The sequence below is a fragment of the Meriones unguiculatus genome, chromosome X (assembly GCF_030254825.1).
Source record: "Meriones unguiculatus strain TT.TT164.6M chromosome X, Bangor_MerUng_6.1, whole genome shotgun sequence".
NCBI classification, from domain to species: Eukaryota; Metazoa; Chordata; class Mammalia; order Rodentia; family Muridae; genus Meriones; species Meriones unguiculatus.
The window spans coordinates 65910790-65919817 of NC_083369.1; positions in this window are offsets into that span (position 1 = coordinate 65910790).

The window sequence follows — 9028 nt, forward strand, 5'->3', positions numbered from 1 at the left end:
GCAATAGATAATTAATAACTTGCTGCATTTTATTAATAGACAACTAATACAACTGCTGATTTTTTCCCCTATTACTTTGCACAGGAAGCTATAGTTTTCTTTTGTCTTTACTGGGTTTAGCTATGCGTGTAATAGTGGTTTTGCAGAAAGGCTTTGGAAGCCTGTTTTTTTCCTTTTATATTGTGAAAGTTTGTGGAGTATTAATACTAGGTGTTTGTTGTTGTTTTGTTTTGTTTTTAGTATGTGCATCAATCCAATGCTGGACTTTCCTTGGCTGGTAGACTTTTTTTTTCCTTTTAGAAAGGTCATACTTTTCCAAAAATATGTCCATTTCTCCTAGATGTTCCAATTTGTGGCATATAATTTTTCAAAATATCCTGTAATAATTCTCTAGATTTCAATGATATTTTTGCCTCCAATTTTACTTACTTGGACTGTAATTTACGTTTGTGATTAGGTTGTGGTAAAGAGAGAGAGAGAGAGAGAAAGAGAGAGAGCTGTTGGGTGGAGTCTTCTATACATGCCTATTAAGTCATTTTGACCGATATTGTTTATTTTTATTTTTAAATTGTGTTTGTGTGTGTGTGTGTGTGTGTGTGTGTGTGTAGCTCATGTGTACAGTGCTCAATGAGACCAGAAGGTGGCATCAGATTCCCTGAAGTTGGAGTTACAGGCAGTTGTGAGCTGCCTGTATTAGGAACAGAACTCTTGGTCCTCTCTAAAAGGGGTGTGCTGGATAGTTTTATGCCAACTTGACTCAAGTTAAAATCATGTAACAGGAGGTATCCTCAATTAAGAAAATACCTCCACAAGGTCAGGCTACAAACAAGCCTGTAGCACATTTTTGTAATTAGTGATTGATGGGGGAAGGTCTGTTGTGAGTGGTGCCATCCCTGGACTATTGAACCTGGGTTCTATAAGAAAGCAGGCTGAACGAAGTTATGGAGGCAAGCCAGTAAACAGCACTATTCCATGGCCTCTGTATCATCTCCTGCCTCCAGGTTCCTCCCCTGTTTGAGTTCCTGTGTGACTTCCTTCAATGATAAACAGCAATATGGAAATGTAAGCCAAATAAACCCTTCCTCCACAGTGTACATTTTAGGCCATGGTGTTTCATTGCAGCAAAAGAAACCCTAACTAGACAAGTGGTATGTACTCTTTTTAAAATTTATTTATTTTATATATATGACTACTCTATCTGCATGTATGCATGCAGGCAGGAAGAGGGCATCAGATCGTAGTATAGATGGTTGTGAGCCACTCTGTGGTTTCTAGGAATTGAACTCAGAACCTCAGGAAGAGCAGACAATGCTCTTAATCACGGAGCCATATATCCAGCCTGCAGTATGTACTCTTAACTGCTGAGCCATCTCTCTAGCCATACATACCTCCAGAGTTTAATGTAACTCTGACATTTCTTTGTTAACGCTTTGTCTACCTTATTTGTTGGTAAGAGTTGGAAACTGAAGTCATCCACTATTCTTGTATCGTGGCCTATCTATTTATATTCTGTAGATTTTGAATAATAAAATTTAGCTCAATGATGTTTAGTGCACATGTGCATATGCATTCATAGAAATTCTAACCACTGTATCTCCTTTGATTTCTCTCTTTGTTACTATGTAATGACTTTTTGTCTTCTGATTTTGGCTTTTTCTGATATGAGTGTATCTACTTCCACTTCCTTTTGGATTCCATTTGCTTGGACTATCATTGTCTATGTTTTTACTTTCAATTTGCATGTAGCTCCTGCTGGGAAGGATTTCATCCAGCCAGCTTATTTTTGTCTTGATTACTAAACCAATCATTTATCTGGTCTGTGTCTTTTAATTGAAAATTAACAGTATTTACATTCAGAATTATTAAAAGTCTCTCCTAATTCCTATCTTCTTGCTGCTTTTCTTATCCTTGCTTTGAAGTTCTGCTCATTTGTTTTTCTCTGTATTTTTTACAGTTGTGGTTATTTACTCAGTTAATCCTGCTTGATTATTTCCAATCTCTCACTTCTCCTTTTTATTATTATAACTTCACTGTGTCCTTTTTATCATATTCGATGTTTTTCATCTTTGTAGGAAAAAATTCATTTAAGTATCTTCTATACTCCTCATTTAGTGGTCACAAATTAGGTTTTTGCTCACCTTGGGAGACTTTTATTACTTATTTTATTCTGTGATATAAGTTTTCTGGATAATGTTACCAAGGCTGGCATTTCTTTTCTCTCAGGACTTGAAAAACAACATTTCATACCCTTCTATCTTTAAGAATTTATGTTGAGAAATATGCTGTTATTCTGCTGAACTTACCTGTTTGAATGACTTGAAACTTTTCTTTTGCATATTCTTTCTATGGTTCTGGTCTTTTGGCAGTTTAACTATACTATGACATGAAGAGGTTATTTTGTGATCATTTCTACTTGGAATTCTACATGTCTCTTCTGCTTCAATATACACACCTTTCTAAGCATTAAAGATTGGGCTGGAAATCTGGCTCAGTGGTTAAGAGTGCTTGCTGCATAACCATGAGGATCTGAGTCGGTGTGTTCTTTTATGTTCCTGGAACCCCAGCATTGTGAAGGGGTAACAAGAAGATTGCTGGGCCTTTCTGGCTACCAGCATAGCCTATATATATATATATATGATTTCAATTCAGGAATAGACTTTATCTCAAAGGAATACAGAAAAGATTCACAGAATAGGACATTTGAACTCCTCTTCTAGCCTCCATACATGTGTGTATACTCAGAGTTACACACACAATACATACAAATGTACTGAATAGATTTTCTCACATCAGCCATTGTTTAAGCTCTTTTGTTTATGCCAGGTATCATAAATTTGATCTTTGCTGTGCTGTAGATTGCTTGTCTGTGTTTTATATTCTATTATTGGTTCTTTATTTTTAAATTTAATAATTCATTAAACTTGTTTTTAATCCCTGGTCTTCTATCTTCCACTGTATCTAAGTGAGACCTTCAATTGAATGTTTTATTTGACTTATTTTGGAGACAGTGTCTTGTGTTTCCCAGGCTAGCCTCAAATACATCATATAGTCCACAATGACATTTGACTTCTAATCCTCCTGCTTCTACCTCCCAAATGCAGAGGTAACAGACTTGTACCATCACATCAGGTTTTATGTGGTCTAGGGGATTGAACACTGGACTTTATACAGTATAAGCAAGTACTACCAATTGAGTAATTAATTGAGCAAGTAATACCAATCTGTATTTTAAAATCTTATTTAACATTATATTTCCCTGATTTACATTTGTTCTTTTTCAGAATCCCTATTTTTATAAATTATTTTTTCATGCTCTCTAGCATCTTTCTTAATTATCTGAGTGTTCGTTTGTATCCTCTTTATAATCACAGATAATTTCTAACAATTTTTTTTAATTATGTGAGTGACATTTTGTTTGTTTCAATATGTGTAATTCCTGAAAAGTTCTGAATCTCTAGAGGAGTGATGTGGCCTTCTTGATTTCCTGTTTCCTGTGTTCTTTTCTGAATTTTTGTAATCAGTTGGGAAAGATATATTTTTCTATTTTAGCTGAGCTTTCTTCTCTTAAGGAGTGCCCAATTCCCAGTACTGTTTACAGAGGGAAACAAGTGGCTGAAACAACACACAAAAAATAAGACCAATTAACAGAGCTGGAAAGATGGTTCAGCAATTAAGAACACTGCCTGTTCTTCTAGAGGACCAAGGTATGATTCCCATTCTCATGCTTCACAGCCATCTGTAACTCCATTTCCAAGGAATCTGACATACTCTTTTGGCTTCTTCCAGAACAAGGCATGCACATGGTACACAAACGTACGTGGAGGCAAAATACTCACCCACAGAATACAATAATAAAAATACATGAAATAAACAAAAATTTTAATAGCTGTATCACAATTAGCAATAAAATATAACAAACTAGAGGGCTCCAAGACGGCAGGGAACAGTACACACAGTTTCTGAAGGGCAGAAGATCCGAAACTCTAAAATTAGTGAATGGATGGGCAGCTGAAGCCAGAGCATCAGCTATGAGGCTTTCCCTGACCAACCCCTGAGCTGGCACAGTTGGAACCAGTCCCTCTCCCCCACCCCACCCCAAATCCCAAATCCCACACCCGTGGACCTCTCAGGGCCTGAGAGCAACAAACTATCAACCCTCTACACTTACACTTACTTGCACCTTCCCTGACTTGGGCATCAGCTGCTGGGAATTCATAACCACATAAACGGGTGCCTACTTACTCTAAAGGCCAAACTGGTGACCCATATTTGAAAGTAAAAAACCATGGGCTCTCTTAGATTACTGCATAGGACTGCAAATGAGTTCACAGGCCCTCTGCTCTTTACATACATGCCTGCCAGTGAGTTAGCAGGCCCTCAGCTTTTTCCACACCACCTGCTAGTGAGTGCTTCTGTGATGGCTAGAGGCAAGCATAAGAACACATCAAACAAGGCATACCTGAAAGCCCTAGAAAAATAAAAAACAATAAAAGAAGCAGACACACCTAAGAGGAGTAGAGAATTGGGAATAATTAAACTTAGAGCTGAAATCAATAAATTATAATCAAATAAAACACTCCAAAGAATCAATGAAACCAAGAGCTGGTTTTTCACAAAATCAACAAGACAGACAAATACTCAGCCAAACTAACTAAAAGGCAGAGAGAAACTATCCAAATCACCAAAATCAGAAACGTAAAGGGGCCATAACGACAGACACCGAGAAATTCAAAGAATCATTAGGTCTTGCTTCAAAAGCCTATATGCCACAAAATTTGAAAATCTAAATGAAATGGATAATTTTCTTGATAGATTCCATTTACCAAAGTTAGACCAAGATCAAGCAAATATATTAAACTTTCCTATATCCCCCAAGGAAAAGTCTCCTTGCCAAAAAATCCCAGGGCCTGATGGTTTCAGCTCAGAATTCTACCACACCTAAAAAGAACTGACGCCAATACTCTTCAAACTATTCCACGAAATAGAAACTGAAGGAACATTACCAAACTCATCCTATAAGGCCACAGTAACCTTGATACCTAAACCACACAAAGACCCAGCAAAAAAAGGGAAATTCAGAACTATTTCTATTATGAACATTGATGCAAAAATACCCAATAAAATACTCGCCAAATGAATCCAAGAAAACACAAAAGATATCATCCACCATGATCAAGTGGGCTTCACCCCAGGCCTGCAGGGGTGGTTCAGTATATGGAAATCCATCAATGTAATCCATTGCATAAACAAACAGAAGGAAAAAAAAACCACATGATCCTCTTCTTAGATGACAAAAAAAGCACTTGACAAATTCCAACACCCATTCATGTTTAAAGTCTTGGAAAGATCAGGGATACAAGGCACATACCTAAACATAGTAAAGGCAATATACAACAAGCCTTTAACCAATATAAAACTAAACAGAGAGAAACTTAAATCAATCCCACTGAAATCAGGGGCAAGGCAAGGCTGCCCACTCTCTCCATATCTCTTCAACATAGTATTTAAAGTCTTAGCTAGAGCAACAAAACAACTAAAGGAGATCAATGGAATACACACTGGAAAAGAAGAAGTCAAAGTATCACTATTTGCAGATGATATGATAGTATTCGTGAGTGACCCCTGTATACAAAAGACAAAATGGCTGAGAAAGAAATTGAAGAAACAACACCCTTCACAATAGCCATAACAAACTACCTTGGTGTGACTCTAACCAAGCATGTAAAAGACCTGTATGAAAAAAAAAAAAAAAAAAAAAAAACAAAAACAAAAAAAAAACAAAAACAAAAAAACTTCAAATCTCTGAAGAAAGAAATTTAAGAAGCTATCAGAAGATGGAAAGATCTCCCTTGTTCATGGATTGGTAGGATTAACAGTGAAAATGACCATTCTGCCAAAAGCAATCTATAGATTCAATGCGATTCCCATCAAAATACCAACACAATTATTTACAGAACTTGAAAGAACAATTCTCAATTTCATATGTAAAAACAAAAAACTCAGAATTGCTACAACAATTCAATAACAGATATTCTGGAAGTATCTCTATCCCTGATCTCAGACTGTACTATAGAGCAACAGTAATAAAAACTGCATGGTACTGGCATAGAAACAGACTGGTGGATCAATGGAATTGAATAGAACACCCAGAAATAAACCCCCACACCTACAGATACTTGAATTTTGATAAAGAAGCCAAAACCATACAATGGGAAAAACAAAGCATCTTCAACAAATGATGTTGGACTAACTGGATGTCTACATGTAGAAAAATGCAAATAGATCCATATTTATCACCCAGCACAAAACAAAAGTCTAAGTGGATCAAAGACCTCAATATAAAATGAGACACACTAAACCTGTTAAAAGAAAACATGAGGAAGAGCCTTGAACTCATGGGAGTAGGAGAAAACTTCCTGAATAGAAGAGCAACAACACAGGCTCTAAGATCAACAATTAATAAATGGGACCTCATGAAACTGAACAGCTTCTGCAAAGTAAAGCACACTTTAGTCAGAACAAAACAACAGCCTACAGACTGAGAAAGGATCTTCACCAACCCTATATCTGACAGAGGGCTAATATCCAGAATACACAAAGAACTCAAGAAGTTAAACACAAACAAACCAAGTAATCTAATTTTAAAATGGGTTAAAGAGCTAAACAGAGAATTCTCAATAGAGGAATATGGAATAGCAAAGAAACACTTACAGAAATGCTCAACATTCTTAGTCATCAGGGAAACACAAATCAAAACGACCCTGAGATTTCACCTCAAGCACATCAGAATGGCTAAGATCAAAAACTTAAGTGACAGCACATGCTGGAGAGGTTGTGGAGAAAGGGGGACCCTCTTCTATTGCTGGTGGAAGCGTCAATTTTTATAACTACTTTGGAAATAAATCTGGTACTTTCTCAGAAGATGAGGAATAGTGCTTCCTCAAGATCCAGCTATATCACACTTAGGTATGTATCCATAATATACTCAAGTATACAACAAGGACATTTTCTCAACCATATTCATAGCAGCTCTATTATTCTTAACAGCCAGAACCTGGAAAGAATCCAGATGTCCCTCAGCAGAGGAATGGATACAGAAATTGTGATTCATTCACACAATGGAATACTACTCAGCTATTAAAAACAAGGAAATAATGAAATTTGCAGGCAAATGGTGGGAACTAGAAAAGATCACCTTGAGTGAGCTATCCCAGTAGCAGAAAGACACACATGGTATATATTCACTCACTCATAAGCGAATATTAACCACACAATATAGCATAAAACTACTAAAATTCATACTCCGAAAGACACTAAACAACAAGGAAGACCCTAGGGTTATTTTTAAAAAGTGAGTCAAATGATTCCTCCTTATTGACATACTTACATGGAAGAAACTTACTTCCTGGTCATCTAATATTTGTATCCACAAATATGAAGGGGCTGTGGGTCTCAATTGATATCTACTGTAATTCCTCTGTGCTTCCACCACAAAGTTTGGTCCTCTATTTTGGCTAAACCCTGCTTCTCATCCTTACTAGGCAGGTACAGTGAAATATGTGTTACTCTAGATAATCTATTAAAAGTATACACTCAGTCCTGGTATCACTCCAGCAATGTTCCACAGTGTATGGGCCAGGCACATAGCAATTTGCCGTAGAGGTTCCAACCATTCAAGCTTTCTAAGACCGTCTCTTGAGTCATCCACCCAGTTAGTATAGCAGGTTGCATCTTGGGATCCTGGAATGCTGTTTTCATTTTCTGAGCCACAGTATTAATTTGATCCTTAAGAATTCTCCTGGTACTAGCACTCTGAAAGACAGTGAACAGTATAACGGTTTTTTCCCCCTAATGCTGGGCTGCCATCTAAGAGTCACTTTTAGACCAAATCCTGATAACAGAGTTCAAGTTTCCAAGAACTACTTGTTTCTCCTACAGGGAAGACTGCAAGTCTTTTATTATAACTTGACTGCCTAGACAAACCCTTAGTCAAACTAACTAAAAGGCAGAGAGATATTATCCAAATCAACGAAATCAGAAATGAAAAGGGGGACATAACAGCAGACACTGAGAAAATCAAAACAATCATTAGGTCTTACTTCAAAAGCCCACACACCACAAAATTTGAAAATCTACATGAAATGGACAATTTTCTTGATCGATTCCACTTACCAAAGCTGAATCAAGACAAGGAAATTTAATTAAATAGTCCTATATTCCCTAATAAAATGGAAGCTATCATCAAAAGTATCCCAACCAAAAGAAAGCCCAGGGCCAGATGGTTTCAGCTCAGAATTCTACCAGACCTCAAAGAAGAGCTAACATCAATACTCTTCAAACTATTCCACAAAATAGAAACAGAAAGAACATTGCCAAACTCATTCTATGAAGCCACAGTCACCTTGATACCTAAACCTTACAAAGACCCAACAAACAAAGAGAATTTCAGACCAATCTCCCTTATGAGTGAGACCAACTTCCCTCAATATATGTAATCCACCATACAAACAAACTGAAAGAAAAAAAAAACACATGATAATCTCCTTAGATGCTGAAAAAGCATTTGATAAAATCAACATTTGTTCATGTTTAAAGTCCTGGAGAGATCAGGGATACAAGGCACTTACCTAAACATAGTAAAAGCAATATACAGAAAACCTATAGCCAACATCAAACTAAATGGAAAGAAACTTAAATCAGTCCTACTGAAATCAGGGACAAGACAAGGCCTGCCCACTCTCTCTATATCTCTTCAACATAGTTCTTGAAGTCCTTGCTAGAGCAATAGGACAATTAAAGGCGATCAAAGGGATTCAGTTTGGAAAGGAAGAAGTCAAAGCATCACTATTTGCATATGATATGATCATATACCTGAGTGACCCCAAAAAATTCTACCAGGGAACTCCTACAGCTGATAAACACCTTATTCAAAGTGGCTGGATACAAAATTAAAAAAATCAGTAGCCCTCCTGTCTACAAAAGACAAATGGGCTGAGAAAGAAATTAGGGAAACAACACCCTTCATAAT